This window comes from Silurus meridionalis, chromosome 18 (genome assembly GCF_014805685.1).
Source record: "Silurus meridionalis isolate SWU-2019-XX chromosome 18, ASM1480568v1, whole genome shotgun sequence".
In the NCBI taxonomy this organism is placed as follows: domain Eukaryota; kingdom Metazoa; phylum Chordata; class Actinopteri; order Siluriformes; family Siluridae; genus Silurus; species Silurus meridionalis.
The window spans coordinates 22144905-22154904 of record NC_060901.1 but is presented as its reverse complement, the minus strand read 5'-3'; the positions used below and the strand labels follow the sequence as shown (position 1 = coordinate 22154904).

The 10000-nt window shown below is 41.1% G+C and overlaps 1 protein-coding gene across 1 annotated transcript in view; it reads right to left on the bottom strand.

Annotated features, from left to right (window-relative positions):
* bach2b (BTB and CNC homology 1, basic leucine zipper transcription factor 2b) overlaps positions 1 to 10000 on the bottom strand; it is an 86193-nt gene that overhangs the window by 74942 nt on the left and 1251 nt on the right. The gene's annotated exons all lie outside the window — the stretch shown is intronic.

Genomic DNA, 10000 nt, shown 5'->3' with positions numbered 1-10000 from the left:
ATATAGCAATTTTCAAGTTTGGTTGCAGGTTGTGTTATAAGCCTTTATAAACGTTTGTCAGTTTTTTTAGTCGCTTGTCACACACATTCACTTGTGGGAAAAAAAACTTTATATAATCATGAACGGACAGAGGGTATATAAAGCTGTCATTAGAGTGACATAACAAGGTCATAGGGATTCACAGAAGCAGGTCAATTGACAGAAAGGTGAAACGATTGTGAGAAATATCACACTATACTCCGTGAATATAAGGGTTGGACTGGAAGATCTTGACTGGAAGATCTGCTGAATTCGTAGAGCAATAAAGGCCTCCTCAACACACCCTACATCAATACCTGAATGAGCGCGAATCTCCACAAAATCTAGAAGAACATCTCAAATTTTTGTCCATACCGTGTATGTATAGAGAGCTCCTAAAGTGTCATAAGGCGGTGTATCTCCAGAAGGTTGTGTTGCTTTTGTATTGAGCTTTCTTTGTGATTCAGACTCATCCGTAGGCTTCATGTTGCCTGTGTAGGAGTTACGTCGCCTTACAAACACTGTCTTTAAGTCAAGTGTTACTAATAAGAGTGATGCATTCAATGGTGGGGGAAAAAGGGGAATTTCAGGCCTTAGATATTTTTGCATGAGCACTGAACACAAGATGAGGTGACGCAGTGCAGTGTCATGGCAACATACTGGTTATAAAGCATCACAGAAGAAAAAACTCATTTAAACTCGGAAGGAAAATTTACGAGATGGAGGAAATGTTCATATGATCGTCATATAAAAATTTTAAAATGAAATCAAATACAAAAAAAATACAAGCAGAAAAAAAAAATAGAAAGTACAAATGTTGGGGTTTTTTTTTATCTTAAACCAGAAGCAAGTAACTTTCATTAAAGATTTATTGGAAAAAAGGAAAAAAAATGTTGAGCAGCATATAAACATTTTTATTAAATAAATTCAGAAATGAGAAAGTTTCATAAAAAAAAAAAAAAAAATTATATTTATATATATATATATATATATATATATATATATACCTAAATATTATCAAATAATTTGAAAGTGGATATAAAAAAAACTTTTTATGTACGTATAAAAAAATTAAATTGAATAAAAATCTGAAAGCAGAAATAAAAAAAGATATAAAAATATTTAAAAAAATTAAACTAAATAAAAAAAAATCTTAAAGCATAGATAAATGTATTAAATTAATTAATGTAATTAATACAAAAAAATATAAAATATGAATTAATTAACCATATTATTATTATTTATATTATTAATTAATAAAGGAAAAAAGTCATAAAAAAGACAAATAAAAGACAAAACAGCAAAAATTTTCATAAAAATTTTTTTTTTTTACTTGAAAGAATTCAAAACCCTATAATAGAAATAAGAACATTTTATTTTAAAAAAATTGTAAAAATTCATGTCAGCGATGGCAAATATTTCAGATCTTGATCGTAAGTCGGTGTGAAAAGTGTCATAACGAAATAAATAGTCCCAACTTTGCAGAGTGCCACTTTAAACACACACACACACACACACACACACACACACACACACACACACTGCTCATTAAACATTTCTCACATCAGGAATCTCTTTTTGTTACCACATCTCTTTCCATTTCTAACTCCCTCCCTTCCTCTTTCCCTCCATTCCCCATCCCCCTCCTCCCTCCTGCACCGACTCTCTGAAGCTATGATCTCATCCTCTTCCCAGGAATCCGCTGATTGTTTTAAATACCTTCCACTCCGGACCCGGAGTGACTGCGCAGCTCATTCCCAAGCGCCTCAGGAATGAAAGAGGGAGAGGGAAAGGGAGGAGGGGGAGGCGGACGAACACAAGGAGGAGAAGAGGGGGAAGGAACGATAAAAGGAAGCACCAGGAAAACAACCTCCTAGCAAAGAACGTCACGTCGGCGTTTCTCAGGCTTTAACCCCACGATCCGGTTCATTGGGGCTCGTTTTCCGAATTAGCCGAGCACTTTTTTTTAATCTGGTCCAGAGAGTTGAACAAAATGAAGAGGGAGGAAAAGAGAGAGTGAAAGAAACAATCTGCACAGTCAGGCCAAGTTACTGTTGGCTGCACGCTGGAGAAAACGATGATGAAATGATCGAGTGAGGTGCAGGAGATGATTGAATCCGAACCCGAAATCTTTGATCACAAGGATTGGAAACGCGATTACGTACAAAGAAAAAAAGAAAAGAAAAACAACATTATATTACATCCATTTAGGTTTATTTTCTTCTTTAAAAAAAATAAATTGTGTTTCAGAAAAATAAATTGTGTTTCAGAAACTTCAAGCCAAAAAACTGAACCCCATAACATTAGACCAATGAAATTGCTGAAGGGGTTCAGGTGAACCAATGAAACTCTTTATATTAAATCAGATGCGCTCCCACTGAATCGGGCCGCACCACATCATAAATATAGATGATGTTCCTCTGACGTTTGACCTGCCGCTCACTCGGACTGTCTACAGGAAATGTGAATCATTCATCACGCTGAAAACAACCGGGCATGAAAAAACACTTCACCTGTGTTCTGAGCTGCACGGCATCGGGAGAAAACTTCACCGATGGTGATTTTTAAACGCACGACGATGCCAAAAGATAAACTCCCGAGAGAAATAGTTGTGAAAGGAAGGAGGAAGACAGTGAACAGTGACTTTCTTGGTAGGCTACTGTTTAGATACAAGCCGTGTAACAGACACTGTCTGTCATTAAAGCCTGTGTAAAGTTCATTAGTTTCAGTGTAGACTACAGTGCGGCTTATAGACAGGTGCGGCTTATTTATGTTCAAATAAAAATCTTTGTCAAATTCAGTGGGTGCGGCTTATATATGGGTGCGCTTAATAGTCCGGAAATTATTATATATATAAGACGAGACTAATTTCACTTGGAATAAACCATTATAAAGTTCATAGGTATGTCAATGATGTATTGCATTAAATCAAATGTGAATAAGCCCGTCATTAGATTAGCTTCGATTGTCATGCGTTAAAGTACAAATCCGTTGACGTAACGGTGATGTAAAATATTCAACAGGTCACGTGACTTTGGTGATTCGTGTTGTTGCGAGCCGTCATATTCGGTGCTTCGTGATCTCCGACGCTAATCTTGCTGCGACCCTATTTGTGTCATGATGTGCCATTTTTGAGTTTGGACAAACATCTGCCTGCTTGATGAAGCAATAAAAAAGAAGTGTTACAGTCTGTCAATTATTTTTATTTTTTTGGAATGACTGTTTTTTTCCCCCTCATTTTAATAATAATTTGTTCCGTAAATCGTTTTTTCGGAGTGTAAGAAATTTTTTTGAAATTTTTTTTTTCAAACCGCTTTCGTTTTCTGTGATTAGTAAAAGGTCGAGGCAGACCCGCTCTGACTCAGTGAGAGTTAAGCGAAAGTGCTGGATATATCGAGTGCATATTTGCGGTGCGTTCGACCGGATAAACCTCAACACGGGTGAAAGTGTGACTCATCCCGAGCGAGAAAAAAACAAAACAAAAAAAAAAGAGCTTGAATATAAAGTCCCAGAGAGCCGTCTGAGAAGAAAAAAAAAAACCTGCTACCCATTAACGCTGGGAAAACCCTCGCCTTCTCGTTATCACTTGGATTGCATCGAGCAGGATTTTTTCTTTTTCGTTTTTGGCTTTTTTTCTTTCTTTCTGAACGTAAACTGTACTGTTTATTTCCTGTATATGTGTGTGTGTGAGAGCGTGTGCGCTTCAGTGCCCTGTGCAGTGCAGTGTGTATGTTATATTTAGAGGGAAGCCGGTATTACAGAGCCAAGCTGTGTATGAGTCATTTGTGCCAACACGGACCAGTGACACCGCTGCTTCCCTCAGAAACTCTGCGTGTGGGTGTGTGTGTGCATGTGTGTGTGTGTGTGTGTGTGTGTGAGAGCGTGTTTGCATGGGTTGTATTTGTGCATCTGTTTTACGCCTGTTTGTTTATATAAAGTCAGTGATACACAGTATGAATGATGGGTGTGAGTAAGAAAAAAAAACTGACCTTGAGTCTGGGATAGCCCTCGGCTGAATCTGGCCCATATATTTAGTACTGCCGTCTCCGCTATCTACGAGCGTCTGTGTCTGCTTAGCTCAGCTTGTGTGTGTGTGTGTGTGTGTGTGTGTGTGTGTGTGTGTGTGTGTGTGTGTGTGTGCGCTCCTCGGACTGAGTTATACTGATACAGTCCACTTCTACACTAGTGAATCACACTGGTCCACTTCTACACTACTGAATCATACGGCACAATCCACTTCTACACTACTGAATCATACTGGTCCACTTCTACACTACTAAATCATACTGGTCCACTTCTACACTACTAAATCATACTGGTCCACTTCTACACTACTGAATCATACTGGTCCACTTCTACACTACTAAATCATACTGGTCCACTTCTACACTACTAAATCATACTGGTCCACTTCTACACTACTGAATCATACTGGTCCACTTCTACACTACTGAATCATACGGCACAATCCACTTCTACACTACTGAATCATACTGGTCCACTTCTACTACTGAATCATACTGGTCCACTTCTACACTACTGAATCATACGGCACAATCCACTTCTACACTACTAAATCATACTGGTCCACTTCTACACTACTGAATCATACTGGTCCACTTCTACACTACTGAATCATACTGGTCCACTTCTACACTACTGAATCATACTGGTCCACTTCTACACTACTGAATCATACTGGTCCACTTCTACACTACTGAATCATACGGCACAATCCACTTCTACACTACTAAATCATACTGGTCCACTTCTACACTACTGAATCATACTGGTCCACTTCTACACTACTAAATCATACTGGTCCACTTCTACACTACTAAATCATACTGGTCCACTTCTACACTACTGAATCATACTGGTCCACTTCTACACTACTGAATCATACTGGTCCACTTCTACACTACTGATTTATACGGCACAATCCACTTCTACACTACTAAATCATACTGGTCCACTTCTACACTACTGAATCATACTGGTCACTTCTACACTACTAAATCATACTGGTCCACTTCTACACTACTAAATCATACTGGTCCACTTCTACACTACTGAATCATACTGGTCCACTTCTACACTACTGAATCATACGGCACAATCCACTTCTACACTACTAAATCATACTGGTCCACTTCTACACTACTGAATCATACTGGTCCACTTCTACACTACTGAATCATACTGGTCCACTTCTACACTACTAAATCATACTGGTCCACTTCTACACTACTGAATCATACTGGTCCACTTTTACACTACTGAATCATACAGTACAGTATGATTCAGTGAATACATAATAGAAAAAGTGTATGTGTGTGTGTGTGTGTGTGTGTGTGTGTGTGTGTGTGTGTGTGTGTGTGTGTGTGTGTGTGTGTGTGTGGTCAGAGGAAAAACTCGATTTTCATTGCGCATGCTATAGTAGCTGTGTGTTTTGCTGGAGTTCTTTGCAGGTGACCTTTGACACACACTCTCAAAAGTTACCGGACATGGAGGACAACCGCTCACACACACACACACACACACACACACACACACACACACACACACACACACACACTCGTGCACGGAGGTGTATTTTAAGGGCTGCAGAAGTGTGAGTTACAGCCGCCGTCGAGGACCAAAAATAAACCGGTGACTAAACCCAACGAGTGCAGTCTCACCCACACACAAATTCCACACACTTACACACATTCCATCCCAAGCAAAACACTACAGTGATGAGTATTAAATACTCTAACGCTCTCATGCGCACGCACAGTAGGGAATATCCCTGTTAGAGCTTCCAAACACTGATGAATGGACTAATGGAAATGGTGTGTGTGTGTGTGTGTGTGTGTGTGTGTGCGTGTTTGATAGTGTATTCATTTTGCCCCTGTCTGAGATGCTTGTAGTGGGGAAAACAAGTGTGTGAATGAGCTCTGCCTGGGTATTGTTTAACACTCCTGCTCCTGCAGGGCGCCATTGAAAGAGAAAAAACAAGTGATAAAGAGGAGAGAGAGAGAGAGAGAGAGAGAGAGAGAGAGAGAGAGAGAGAAGAGTAAGAGTGTATGAAAACAGCAGCTGTCACTGTATGAAACTGCTCTCTAACAGAAAACACCAAACACCGCACACCTGTTTACGCAAAAACATTTTTCAGTTCGAACACCGGTTATTAATACTAATACAAATAAATTGATTCACAAGCCACAGGAAGTGACAGCAGCTCTGGGGAAGGGGGAGAAGATTAAAACTAATTGCCCCCCTCTTACCATTCCACCAATTATTATATTATATCCTGATTTTCGAAAGAATGTTTCGTTATATATCATTTCAGAAGTTAAATTTGAAAACGTGCAATCGTCATCGATTGGCTTAAATGCTTATTGATCGATCTGATTTATTTACAAGCAGGGACGAGAAGACCGCCTCGAACGCTCGTGTCGGGGAACAAAAGCGAGTCTGCTCCTTCTCATGGGCTGCGCGTTAACGCGTCGCTGTACATTCCAGAGCGTTTAACGTACAGCATGTGTTGGCATGCGCCAGAGTGCCTCCGATATCCAGAAGCATGATCTCATCATCTCCAGACGCCATTTAAAAACACACACACACACACACACACACACACACACACACACACACACAGTGATATCACTAGCCACGTCTACACACTTGTACAATGCTCGGAGAAAGGAAGTGCAAAACAAAAGGGTGAACAACAAGATTGTGTGTATGTGTGTGTGTGTGTGTATTGAAATTGGAAAATCTTTGCATATTTTCTCTCAAGCAACGAAACCATCGGATTGAGAGAACGAGGTGATTCGGTTGCACCGGGCGAGACAAAGGAACGTGCGACAAACTGCTGCATCACCGCATGAGGAACGTCAGCGTGTTCTGCATCGGTCACGTGGCCTCGAAACATAAAAATAACGGCTAATGCACGCTGAGCTGAAAAAAAAAGCCAAGCTGGATGGGTTCGAAAGCGGTTTCACGCTGGAACAGTGTGTGTGTGTGTGTGTGTGTGTGTGTGTGTGTGTGAGAGAGAGAGAGAGAGAGAGAGAGAGAGAGAGAGAGAGAGAGAGAGAGAGAGAGAGAGAGAGATAGTGTGTTTTATGGTCAAATTCTAGCACAGAGCCGCTGAATTCTCAAATCTGATTGGTGCTGAACAAATGTAACGTTCCTTCTAAAGAGTTCTCTATAGGACTTTACACACAGACTTCATGGACATCATCTTCAAGCTCACAAACTTTACGCACAGACTTTACGCACAGACTTTATGGACATCATCTTCAAGCTCACAGACTTTACACACAAACTTTACACACAGACTTTACACACAGACTTAACGTGCTGACTTTACGCACAGACTTTACGCACAGACTTTATGGACATCATCTTGAAGCTCATAGATTTTACGCACAAACTTTACACACAGACTTTACACACAGACTTTACACACAGACTTTATGGACATCATATTCAAGCTCACAGACTTTACACACAGACTTTACACACAGACTTTACGCACAGGCTTTATGGACATCATATTCAAGCTCACAGACTTTACGTGCAGACTTTACGCCCACAGACTTTATGAACATCATCTTCAAGCTCACAGACTTTATGCACAGACTTTACGCACAGACTTTATGCACAGACTTTATGGACAGACTTTACGCACAGACTTTACGTACAGACTTTATGGACATCATATTCAAGCTCACAGACTTTACATGCAGACTTTACACACAGACCTTACGCACAGACTTTATGAACATCATCTTCAAGCTCAAAGACTTTATGCACAGACTTTACACACAGACTTTACACACAGACTTTATGGACATCATCTTCAAGCTCACAGACTTTACACACAGACTTTACACACAGACTTTACGTGCAGACTTTACGCACAGACTTTGCGCAACCATAGCGACGTATACTTCACGTTTACGTTCATAATCTTCGAGTATGCAGGTTTTACGCACATAATCTTTATGCGCAGTCGTTACGTACATGGACGATATGGACATGGCGTTCACGCACCTGGACTTTACACGTGATGTTTACGCACACTGACTTTGCTCACAATCTTTACGGACGAACTTTGCCAACTTTATCTTTACACACGTAGATTGTAGGCACATTCTAACTTTTAGCCACATGCCCATGCGTATAATCTTTACATACATTAATTTTTTTGATGCACGTACTCTTTACGGATGTAGATTTTAAACGCACTCTTGAACGCACTCTCGCGCGCAACCTTTGTGAATAGTTTTTCAACGCACAATCTTTACACATATAAACTTTAGAGCGTACTCTTTACAAACAAGCCTCGCACGCGCAATAGACTTTACACAAGTAGACTATGTAATGATGTGCAAATATTTTACGGTGTATTTTATTTGATTTCGCTTTAAAGTTCCATGAAATCTGCCAGTCAAGATCACAGCAACAACAAAAGCCCTTCGCTGGACATTGGCTACATCTCGGTTCGCCTTTTTCCCAGCATATTCTAAGAACAGACCCCCACGTGCGCGAGGGAACTCTCCCAACCTGGCAACCTCGCGATACATTCGCAGCCTATTGATCGCTCGGTGAGCGCGCGCGCGACACCTGCGTTCTTCTTCCGCGCGACATTCCGTCACTTCTCTCTCTCTCTCTCTCTCTCTCTCTCTCTCTCTTCTTTTTCACGTGTTAAAATGGCCGCGTGGCTCTTTAACCCCCTCCTCCTCCTCCTCCTCCTGTCCTACCAACCCGAAAGATCTCACACACGCACGCGCGAGCATATTTCCGCGGATTCAATAATGCGGATTAATGGAATGTAATGCACGGGGCTCAGCGCGCGCTCGCGCGCCGCTGGAGGGAACAAAGCGCGCGCCGCCTCGCGCGTTGGGTGCAAACGAGAAAGAGGATGAAGAATGATGGTGCTGCTGCTGCACACACACACACACACACACACACACATGCACTTCACTGGACAGATGTGTCGCTGAAAGAAAAGATTGCACTGCTGCATTACTGCACTGATGCAAAGTTACAAGACAAGCAGCTGATGGTCCTCCAGAGAACCTCAATCACTGGGGCAACAAACAAACAAATTCCCTTCACCTTTCTGCCATTTCTTTTTCTAGAAGCAAAAAAAAAAAAAAGGTTCCTGCGAAACCAGCAAAACAGAAACCGTTCCCACGCTCGAAAGGTTTCATCTGTAGACAGTTCAACAAAACAAAAGTTCCTGGTCTCTTCCTCGAATGCTTCCTGGGAGGAATGTGAATCGGCAAAAGGTTCCTAGAATCTTCTCAAATAAACGAGTAGAATCACAGTACAGGTTCTACACAAAAAAAAAAGAAAATGGGGTACGGTTCCTTGTCAAGTGCACCTTCCAAAGGTCTCACAGAGTTCCACTTTTCTTCTCTTTTTACACCTGAGCGTGTGAGAACGTGTAACTATGAGGGCATCTTGAACTCTTATCACACGACCGGCTGAGGAACGGTACTTATATCTAACAGAGTTCGATGGTGCAAAAGGTTCCTAGAACAACGTTGCACCTACAGAGTACCCTTAGAGTTCCACCTAAGGGTACCACTCGCCGACAAGAGCTATTTAGGATGCATGTTTTTTCTACACGTGTCCAAAGTTTCTTTGTGGAAGCGAATGATAAGAAACGTGTTCTACTGAAACCAACAAAAGATCTCTTGGTGCAAAGGATCCTGACAGGAGGTTCTTAGAACCCTTTCAAAAACAAGTAAAACCACAATATGGGTTCTACAAAAAAAGGGGGTACCGTTCATTGAACCCACAGAAGGTTCACATACATAGTTACACCTCTTTTTACACTTGCTGAGGAACGTGAGTGCGTAAACATCTAAACACGTCTACGGTTCTTTGTGGGTTCCAGAGGAGGCCAAAAGAACGAAAGACCTCGTGGTGCAACGGGTCCAGAAACGTAGCCGGTTCTTATAGGAACCTCTTTCCAGAAATA